This window comes from Aulonocara sp. 'chitande type north' Nkhata Bay, linkage group LG8, assembly GCF_057382095.1.
Source record: "Aulonocara sp. 'chitande type north' Nkhata Bay isolate Kocher_YH1m ecotype deep benthic linkage group LG8, A_spYH_male_GT1.1, whole genome shotgun sequence".
Lineage (NCBI taxonomy): Eukaryota > Metazoa > Chordata > Actinopteri > Cichliformes > Cichlidae > Aulonocara > Aulonocara sp. 'chitande type north' Nkhata Bay.
The window spans coordinates 9,501,911-9,512,793 of record NC_141351.1 but is presented as its reverse complement, the minus strand read 5'-3'; the positions used below and the strand labels follow the sequence as shown (position 1 = coordinate 9,512,793).

The 10,883-nt window shown below is 40.6% G+C and overlaps 1 long non-coding RNA gene across 1 annotated transcript; it reads left to right on the top strand.

Annotated features, from left to right (window-relative positions):
- The first annotated feature begins 4,100 nt into the window (after nt 1–4,100).
- On the top strand, nt 4,101–8,010 carry LOC147323157 (uncharacterized). Its single transcript, XR_015130833.1, has 3 exons — nt 4,101–4,288; nt 6,133–6,169; nt 7,599–8,010. It is a non-coding gene; the product is annotated as an uncharacterized LOC147323157 (long non-coding RNA).
- Nucleotides 8,011–10,883: the final 2,873 nt, after the last annotated feature.

The window sequence follows — 10,883 nt, the reverse complement described above, 5'->3', positions numbered from 1 at the left end:
CACTCAGTACCTCTGAATCTTTTTAAACCTACCATAATCTGTATAAAGATCAAAGTATAAAAAATGATTAATTCAGCAGGAGTTTCTAGACTGTAGGCTAAGCTAAGCTAATTGGCTGCTGGCTCCAGTATAATTAGGGGAGGGTCATTCTTCTTTTCAAACTCTTGCCTCTGAAGCAATTAAGCATAGTCGAACTGTTCCTTTAATGGAACTCACAGACTATATGTGCGTCACCAACAAAGAAATGGCAACAAATATTGTCTTTACACCCCAGAATATCTCACTCTGCTTCAGTTTTATGCGATATTACGCATCAAAAGTCCCCGCTGTATCACTCTCAGCTCACTTTTACACAATCACAAGGTCTCAGGATATTTGAGCAGATCAGAAACACGTGTAAAAGGCTGAAAACGTCCAAACAAAAGAACTGAATGGTCAGGTTTTTTTTCTTTCTGCTGCTTGGCTGTACTTCAGCACCTCCTCCTCCTCTTCCTCCTCCCCTGCACTCCGTCCACTTCTGAATTGAGTTCGGTCAGCCCGGGTCATCCTTGGCTGGGCAGATTATAATTAGTCTGCCTGCACGCATACAGAGACACATACAGACTTTAAACTTTAAACCCCCTCTTACAATGGCCCTCTCAGACAATAGACACATGCCAGTACCACAACCCCCTCGGCTATCTCTCCGTGCACAAAAACGCCACGGTTACCCTAAAAAACCCTCCACCATCAGTGCTCGGCAGAAAAAGGCAAAGAGATGTGACAAGATTACATTTTCGTCTATCACATTTGACCTTGTAGCACTAAAAATAATGAAGAATTTAACAGGTGCTAAATCTCAGCTGTGAAATGTTGCCATCACCTCGATGTCTTAAGTTTCAAGTGATAAAGTTGATTAGGTGTCACGGTTTCAAAGCTGGGATGCTGTGAAGTTTGCACCCAAAGATTGTTTATTGAGCTTTACGTTCAATCAGCACTGATTATAATGATCTGAGGTCGCTGCTGTCTGCTTTTCCCCAGTGTTATCGAAATCCCGCTGCACGCACTGTGACATGCTGTGGTTTTATTGTGCATTAAAATGTGATTATTCACTCTGAGAAAAACATCAGAGGATGGCAGGTGACAGTAAAAGTGACCGCATCAAGTAACCGTAATTCTAAAAGAATGAAATTAAGTGATTTACGGATCAGTCGTCCAGCCTTAGAAGTAACTTGAGAATCTTCGCATTTCAGCCCCCAGGTGACAATTAAAATCTCTGAAAAGAGCCTCAGTAGGGGCATAACTGTGCACCGAATCAGCATCCAGAGTTTCCTTTATCTCTCACCATCTTTCATCAACTCCATTCAGACTCCTCGGTGACCTGCAGCTCGTCCCCCGAGTCCCTTTTGATCTAATTTTTTAAAAATGCCATTGCACATGGCCCTGCCCTCCCCTTTGCTCTCTCAGCACCTGCGCTACAGTGTCCTCCAACTCATCAATGAACCTGCCTTTCAACGATGTATACATCTGTTGCAAATGAGCTTGCCTTTGTTGAGGGGAGGAAGCCCTTGAGGGAACCGCCAAAAACAAAGTTTGGTGTCTCCCCGGCTCCAGTAAACCCCGACATCCCCCCTCCACGTCTCTCTCACATACACGCACACCTCTTACTTCAGGGGTATCATATCACCAGCCCCTCGGGGTATAGCTGTGCGCAGGCCTCGGATGTTCTCGTGGTAACAGGTGTATTTGAATGTATACAACAGGTGGCAGAAGGGTTCAGTTTTTTAGCTTTAACACAGTTTTTTCTTGGTTTTATTTTTTTAAAAAGTCTATTTTTATGTCAAATATTGGACATAATGAACAATATGTTTACACTTCATACAAGAAGATGGGATCTTTGCAGGATATTATGAATTCCACAAAGCATAGCTAAGGCGATAAATATTTATCTCACAGCTCCAAGTGGTTATTTGCCTGACCCGCCACTGATGAACAGTGGAAGCTGATGGAGGGGAGGGGAACGACCGAAGACAAAACTGAGTCTGTCCTCTCACTGAGTGACTCCTCAATAGACATGGTTTCTTTCTGCAGTCAACTGTGCAGGGCAGATAAGTGAGAAAGCAAAGAAGGGATCGAGAAGAGGAAGCGGGAACTTGCTGAATAATTAGAAGCGTGAAGTATGGTCCTGAACTGCCTGACACATTCATGCGTGCACGCATATGCATGAGCTCACACACTCACTCATACTATTCCTCTTTATGCCACGAACGCACCCACACACACAAACACGCACACTTATATACGCACTAAAACACACATTCATACTTGGTCCCAACTGAAGGATTTGGGCCCTATCTGCACATGTATGCGGGTTAATCAGGGGCTCTTAACAGACAGAAAGCAAAGGGTCACTCGGGGTGAGGTGTTTGTGATGGAAATTTGGACGGCAGGCGTAGGAAAACAAAGCTAGAGACAAGACGCCCCAGAGACGACATACTTTACACATGAGATAACACACAGTGAGAAGTTACAAAAAAACCCCAAATCTTCCCTTAAAATACGATCACAAAGGCTTTTTCATTCATTCTACTGATAAGCATCGCTGCAGTGGTGCTTATCAGTCAATCATTGACTGCAAAGCATCTCATCGGGTTATAAATATCTTACATTGGAATCCACACGGACAATTTTGGTGTGGCCTCCACGGCTCAATATATGACTATGAAACCAGGTTAGTTGCTCCCCAGGTTGCCACAGTAATTGCCACAAACTTTGCTGACTCCAGGATCTGTGCCGAAGCTACGATGTTGGCCTGCTCATTCCTTCACATAAAGGCCACGTCTCGCCTTCGCTCGGTATAGATGGTGCATTGATTGGGGACGACCAGTCCAAGGCTGAGAAATTCCACAAAGATGGGATTTAATGGCCCTTCGATTGAGCAGTTCTGAAAAGGTAACCTCTGACCCTACCCAGCCTTAACCCCCAGCATCTCCGCCCATCCTCCAGGGTCCAGTGCTTGTCATCGGTCATTTGTCAAACTCCTCGCACTGATCTGATTACCGTCCAATTTAGGATCTGCCGACTACACACTTCTAGGATCAAGACAAGCTGCTTTTCAGCAACTTTACATGACAACAAATAGCTGGATTGTTATGGGAAGACTAAAGAGACGAGTATTTGTTCTATTCACACAGAAAACTTTAGATAGAGGCCAAACTCGGTGTCTGCTAATGGCCATGCATTCTTCATCTAATGAAGAACTGATAGGCAGTTTGTATTAACCTGGTTAAGAATGGAAAGTATTGTTACCACAGGTTAACAGAGAAAAGATGGATTATGTAAAAGATAGAGGGGGAAAACAAATCAGCCACTTAAAGAATAATCCAGAGTTTCTCACACTGATTCCATCCAAATCTAATGATTAACAGCTGACACAGGAACATGTTGTGTGTTCATCATTCAGCTATGCTGGTGTTTATATTAGTCCACACCAGCACAGTTAATTTTACACTCGAGCAGTTCTGAAATGACTCCCAGCATTTCCTGAGTGTCTGAAATGTATTTATTTTATGGTGTCATCCAAACTTTCCTCTATCACAGCAACATTCCTTTCTTTGTGATATCCACTTTCGGTTAAAAGCTGGCTAATTATTGTTGAATTCTTTTTTACTCAATCTTTATTTAAGTATGTAACTCTCATGGTGGTTGGTTATTTTGCAAGGGAGACTTGGTACGACTGTGGTACGTTTCAGGGCAGGAAAACAAATCATCAGGTGCATGAAAAAAACAATAATGAAAGCCTGGGGACAATGTGTAATGGCTGAAAGAATACATCATTAAACGTGTGTTTTTAAGGTGTGTCACTGAGGCTAAAGCCAATCACTGTAAACCATACTTTGGCTTCAAAATTTTTCTCTGTGACTCATTGTGGTTACAATCCTAAACTCTGAGCTTCCTCCCAAGTGTGTTGGTGTTCATTTTGGACATCATTTCTCTAACAATCAGATATGTTGGCTTGGGTTGCTGCATTGTTTGGCTCCTCAACCACTTTGTCTCAGATGTCCATTTAAAGAAACAGATTTTTTTTTCAGGCCTCTTATTCTAATGTGCAAGTCTCTCACAGGATACCAACACTAAATAGTTTCATTTTTGTACCCAGTAAGCATTATGTAGCTTGCCACTAATAAGCTGATAGGCTTCAGTCTAAAGATGAGGTGTTTTTTTCTGTAGTGGTGAAAATGCACAATGAAAAACACAGCATGATCATAAGCTGCATTTCTGAGGTTCAAATGGGCAGCAATGCAAACCAGTAAGTAATGCGAGTAATGCTCCCTTTTACCATTTTTAGTTATAGTGTGTGACTTCAGTGTGTTCATATGATTTAAATCAAAAACATTAAAATATACTTATATACTTTCCAAATTTTTTCAACATGTATATATCAGTTTTCCATAGGAGAAACTAATTTATCCATCTTAATGCCTACAACAGCATAAAAGCAATCGTGTATACTTTCAGGGTGAGCTAATATTATGTTGCTAACAAGCTAATAACTAACATGCTAGCTAAAAATAAACACTAGTCAGTCAAGTTCTTGTTCTTGGCTCTGGCTGTTTATGGCTGTTTATATCATTTAATTTCAGGAACAGTTTCATTACACGAGAAAGAAATATTCAGTCTAATTTTGTCCTTTCTTTATTTTATTTAATCTAGTAAAAGTTATTGAAGAGTAATCTTAGCTAACAACGTTAGCTGTTAGCTCCTAACTATTCTCTCACATTCACTGTAGCTTTGCAGAGGTCAGTGGGTTAAATCTAGTTTGTGAAATTTCTTAATCAAATCCACAGAAAAGAAAAAATGAAACTGGAGCTTTTTAAAAGCTGCTTAAGAGCTATGTATAAATAAACAAATATGATTCTCCGTGCATGTACTTGTCTTTGTATATAGTTCCAGAATAAACAAATGGAAAGCAATGGTTTCCATTTCTGTGTCTGAATTTCTGTGTCTGACTCCTCTGAAAGGCATCTCCATTTCTATCTTTATTGTCACTTTACGTATATACAATGCGTTTTCCAGCCCCCTACTATAAGACTATCATAACTAAATGTATAACCCTGATTTTAACACAATTCTAACCCCAGTGAGTGCCCAGTTTGGGACCCCACTCATATACTAAAACAAGCCCGAACACACACACATGCAGCACATGCGTAGCCCCTGGCTCATTATGGCTGCTTTAGCTCCTTTGGATTGTTTTGGATAGGGCTGTGGGGGTGGGGACAGGGTGGAGACCAGTGACCCCGGAGTGCCTGACCTGAGGGGATATTTGAAGAGTTAAGGGAGAAGCTGCACAAAGGCAGAGACAACCACCACACAGGGAGGGAAAGTCACTTTTTGGGTACCCCTGCTGGGTCCTTCTCTCCTGTGGAGATCCCCATTGGTTTTCAAAGTTAGAAAATACAGTGATTAGTCATCACTGGTAACCTGCACAAGCTTTACCAGAACAACTGCTTTTCAGTTGATAATGTAATGAATTAGCCTACAACTGTGAAAAGTTAATTATAATTAAAACAAAGTCAGTCTGTCCCTGTACAGCCTGTAATCAGAAAAGAGAAAATAAAATGTTATTCCTAATTAGATGCCAGCAATGCTGATAGTTAACGCGGTGCTAAATTAAGAGTGGATGAATTTCCCAGTGCATCCCCGCAGTAGTCTGAGACAGCAGGTTTGATTTCCCTCCAAAATCTCGGTCCTATTATACAGACCACTGAGCAGCTGCCTCCATCCCCAGCCATCACACATCAATCCACGGTAGTGTGTGTGTGTTTTTTTGTTGTTTTTTTAAGTGAGGGTATTTCAGCTAGTCAGCTGTTAACCCCCCAGGGTGTGAAAGATTGTTGGACTAACACTGCAGATTTCCAAAACAAACTCTTTGATTTCAGCGTAGTTGAGTAAAATGATGAGAAAAACGTTGAATATATGGAGATAGTTGCAACTAGTCTGACAACATGAAAAACATGTGCTATTTAGAGTTTTAGTATTTGGTTTATTAAGAGTTTAAAAGAGTTTTTTGGTTATTTTTTTAAACTTTGCAATGATTGATTCAATGCTCGTTAATAACGCACATTCTGTTCCCTGTTTGTGTTTGTGCAGGACCCGGATCCAGACACAGGATCCATCTTTTTAGGAGGTAAAGTTGATGAGCTGTTTCACCCCCCCCCCCCCCCCCCCCCCCCTCCCTTTGTCAGAAAGTCTAATCAGGGCTGCAGAGGTGTGTGGATGACCTTTGACTCCTCTGGTATCTCTGGCTTTTCTCTTACTTGCCTGTGGGGCAGCAGTAGGATATCCCTCATTTAACTCTTAACCTGAGGAGGCAAATTTAGCAACTTTAGCATGTTTAGAGTTAAGATGCATTAAAGGCACGTTTACAAAGCCAGCTGGTCTTTTTTTTTTTTTTTTTAATGATTACAAAACTATTGACAAGGCCAGAGGAAAATACCAGAGGAAACCCAATGCAACCCACATTTAATCCTATTCAAATAACATAAAAAAATATGGTGCTTCACTGGTATCAAAAATAATTTTGGTGGCAAGCGCTAATGCAGCTCATTTTATTTTGTATTTTGTTATTAAGATCACACTCAACAATGACCCTATTTTATAAGTTATTGGCACATATAACTAATCTATATTTTTTGGTTGTTACAGTATCAGTAACGCCTAAATTACTTTTCACTAAAATACGTGTGGGACTATGCAAGAATTATGATGATCAGGATTAACTGACCTGAAGGCCATAGACCATATGGGAGTATATGCACGCTGTATATCCAACACATGCAGGTGGAAGACCATTTAAGGCTTTAAACACAAACAGTGCACTTGGATTCTGTAATCTTGCTAACTTTGCTAACAGTGGAGTAATGTGATCTCTCTTTTTTTGTCCCAGTCTAAGGAAGAATCTGATCTTAACCACTTCATTTAATTGTTTGTCAAATGAAGATACGTCCTGCACACAGAGGGCCACTCGTACCAAATTTGTGAAAAAAGGCAAAAAATAAAAATCATCTGTGTTATTGTGGGAATATAAACTTCTTACAAATTGATCAAATGTGTCTCAGGTCAGAAAGATCCAGCTGGGTGAAACAGGAAGTGACGTTAAATACCTGATGGATCTTCAAGTTTATGCATTTGACCAAAGGAGCAGGCTAATTCAATGGACATGAAGAGGAAAATTCTAACAGAGAGCTTGATGTGTGTTCATTTATGCATGAATAAGCAGTCAGATTGCAGCGTGTTTGCAAACATTTTTAGACATATATCTGAGAACATGAATAATTTACTCTTTTCCTGTGTTGATCTTCTTATAGAAAACAAAGTAGAACTACTTTTTGTGCATTTATTTCTCTACTGTTTTGTACACGTTGCATTCAGACCCACTTGAAGAAACTGCCATAAGTCTATAAAACGTTTGTCTGTTCAAAATGAGCAAATCCACCTAAGAGCCACCACTGTGGATAAATGCTGCTTTTGTGTCTCCCGTTTTGAACCTGGGGTTTCGCTCAGTCCTAAGGAGAGTGTGTTCACCCCCCTTTTTTTTCTTCTTTTTGTCTTTTCAGGCTTTTTGGCGCTAAATAGTGGAGACCACTGCCAAATGGGAAAACGACTACACACAGAGAAAGAAAGACCAGACTCAATCAGGAAGTGGCAGCTTTTCAGCTGTGCCAGAGGAGCCGGGCAACTTCCTGGTCTCGTTGCCAAGGTGACTGGAAGCGCGGCCAGCTGGTGCAGTGGGCAGCCGTTGGGTTTGATGGGGGGGTTGACGACGGTTGGTATATTGGATGGGAGGAGTTGGTGAAAAGCTGTGATGGAGGGAGTTTAAATGTAAGCAATGAATACTTTAAACACAGCGGACCATTTTAATTGATAAGCACCAAATCTATTCACTTTCTCCCACCTTTTTAGCATGCAACTTTGTTTACATAGATTTTTACACCTGGGAAATGCACAGAAAACTGATCGAGTACTTTCTTACGGCCAATCCCTTTCAAATTTCCTTAATAAAATTGTCTGAAGAGGGTGTGTTTATGTTTATTCTTGCAAAAACTCAACAATGACCAAAGCATTTGCAAATCAAATGCACTTACATTTCTGGGAATGCAGTCCCAGATATGATTTATTTGCAGTGTAGGCCTAATTTTCCAATGTTTATTTTTGCTTATTTGATAAGTATGCTGGTAAGGACAATTAATAAAAAGACAACTGAACAATAAAACATCCATCATGCACATCAACACAATGAATATAAAAATAGAGATGTAAAAAGGGAAGATTATGGCCTGTGCCATATTGGGCTCTAATATGGGCCGTATTAGAAAGTGTTACTGTCCCTCATCATTTTGCTCCAGGGTAAAGTAACGAGCCATCCCTGCTGTACAGACAAACACTACAGATATATTATAAGAGTATAATTATCATCTTTTCTTAAAAGACAGAATTCTGATGTGCATTGAGAAAACTGGACTGGGTGCAAATAAAGAAGGAATCTAAGTAAATAAGAAAATACATGTGAAAGAAGGTAATACTGATTCCTCACAAACCTGTAACAGTGCATACAACAGATTTTCTTACATAAAATTATTGCTGACATGTAACACCTATTTTATTGTGGAAAAATCACACAGTTAAGATGTAAGTGCAATTCATTAACATTTTAAATAGACTCTCACTTGTTAAAAAAACAAACAAAAAAACTATTACGTTGAGTTTATTAAAGTTTTTTTCCCGCAGTAAACTGTGAAAGTTTTTCTGATATTGTGTCCATTTCAATTAAAATCAGGAGGGAAGACTTTTGTGTTCTTGTGACCTACAGATTAGTTAGATAGGTGGGTGTTCTGAAGGATCGGGGGACCAGGCCGGTGGAGATAGGTAAACACAGCTGGGGGACACACAGGGCTTGGTGGTCCTGTGTTGTAGAGGCCCCCTTCACACATTTATCAGTGTGTTTGCTCAGGAGATGTGGCTTAATCTTCACACACTGATCTCTGTGTGGAGTCTTTACAGAGGCCCAGCAGGCTAGGATGAAAGTGACCCTGTCCTCAATCGCATCTTGCTAATTCCTCCACTGCTAAACTTGAATGTTGTGCATATGATAAAGGCCCATAAAGGTCATCTATAGCCCTCTCTGTGGGTGGGATGTCAACTCGCATATATGCCGAATTTATTTCCCTAATCGGACCCCTCCTTGAGCATATTAAACCACAACTGTGATGAAAGGTTTTGAATATTTTTGCACATCACGTATTACTTTAATGTTAGTACAATTTTACTTCGTTCACTTTTATTTTAATTTTCTCCAATACCAAAGAAACTTTTTTAACCATTAAAAAGAAAAGATGTTTGGAAGAAGTTTTATCATCCAGCGCCTCCTGCTGGTGATTTGAGGTTGTGCTTCTCTTCTTCAGCCACATGATGCATGTAGGCTGTACAGTAGGCAGAGAAGAGTAGTGCAGTAAAGAGTGCAAAAATAATAGGGGGAAAAAACTGAGGGATCATTGAGGAATTAAATTATATATATTTTAATAATAACCAGAAAAGAATGAGTGGAAAGTACGTCTGAGATTGAGATGATATTTTGATGCACTGATATCTCATTAGCCAATCACATGACAGCATCTCAATGCATTTAGGGATGTAGACGTGGTCAAGACGCCCTGCTGAAGTTTAAACTGAGCGTCTGAATGGGGAGGAAAAGTGATTTTGCCACACAACCATTTCTACATTTTACAAAGAATGGTCTGAAAAAGAGAGACTATCCAATCAGCTGCAGTTCTCTGGGTGATGTCAGAGGAGAATGGACAGACTGCTTTGAGTCTAATTTAACTAGTTGTTACAGCAGATGAATGCAGAAGAGCATCTCTGAATGTATAACATGTCAAACCTCTAAGCAGATGATCTACAGCAGCAGAAGACCACACCAGGTCAACAGAAGATTGGAGAAATGTTGCCTGGTCTGATGAGTCTCGGGTTCTGTGGCAACATCCAGATGGTAGGGTCACAGATGGAAACATGGTTCCAGATCTCAAACCCACACAGCACCTTTGGGATGTTGTGGAACAGGAGATTGCCATCATGGATATGCAGCTGACAAATCTGCATGAAATGTGCGATGCGTTCATCTCAGTATGCACTAATGTTTCCAGGAATGTTTCCAGCACCTTGTTGAATCTGTGCCATGAAGAATTAAGGCAGTTCTGAAGGCAAAATAGGGGTCAGTGAGTGTAGGTGCCTTCCTGAAGTTTATGGAAAAACATAATCTTAACAGTTCTCTGTTGAATTGATATGATATGCTTGCAGGATTTCTTCAGGATAATGATCTAACTCTTACAGAGGCTGGAGCAGCTGACTAGGAAATAATAGACTTCCTTTTTCTGTGTCTGTTTCTTGCTGGCTCACTGATTCACAACATGTTCAGTTTATATGAACCAAACTGTACACTGTATCTGTATGTGCATCCCAGGGAGAACACACATAAAGATGAGGAGAACTCAACTCCAAGTACAAACACTCACAGGTGGAGGTGCGGGGAGGAGATTTTTTGAGAGAGAGAGAGAGGTAAAGAAACAGCACAGGAATAACAGGAGAAAGATAGAGTGGTGAAATACAGAAAAACAGAGGGGGTAAAAGCGTGAAAGAAGGAGGAAAGAGAAAGAAAGACGAATAACATAATGTGAAAGAAGTGGGTAGGAAGATAGGGCGAGGGAGTGATAGAAAGAGAAAAGGTGGACCGGCAATAAAAACAGATAGAAAGTGACAAGGTAATGGAGCGAGAGTAGAGAGGAGGTGGAGGAAGGATCTGGAAAAGGCTGGACACAGAGGAAGCTGCTGATGTCCATGCTGGGCCA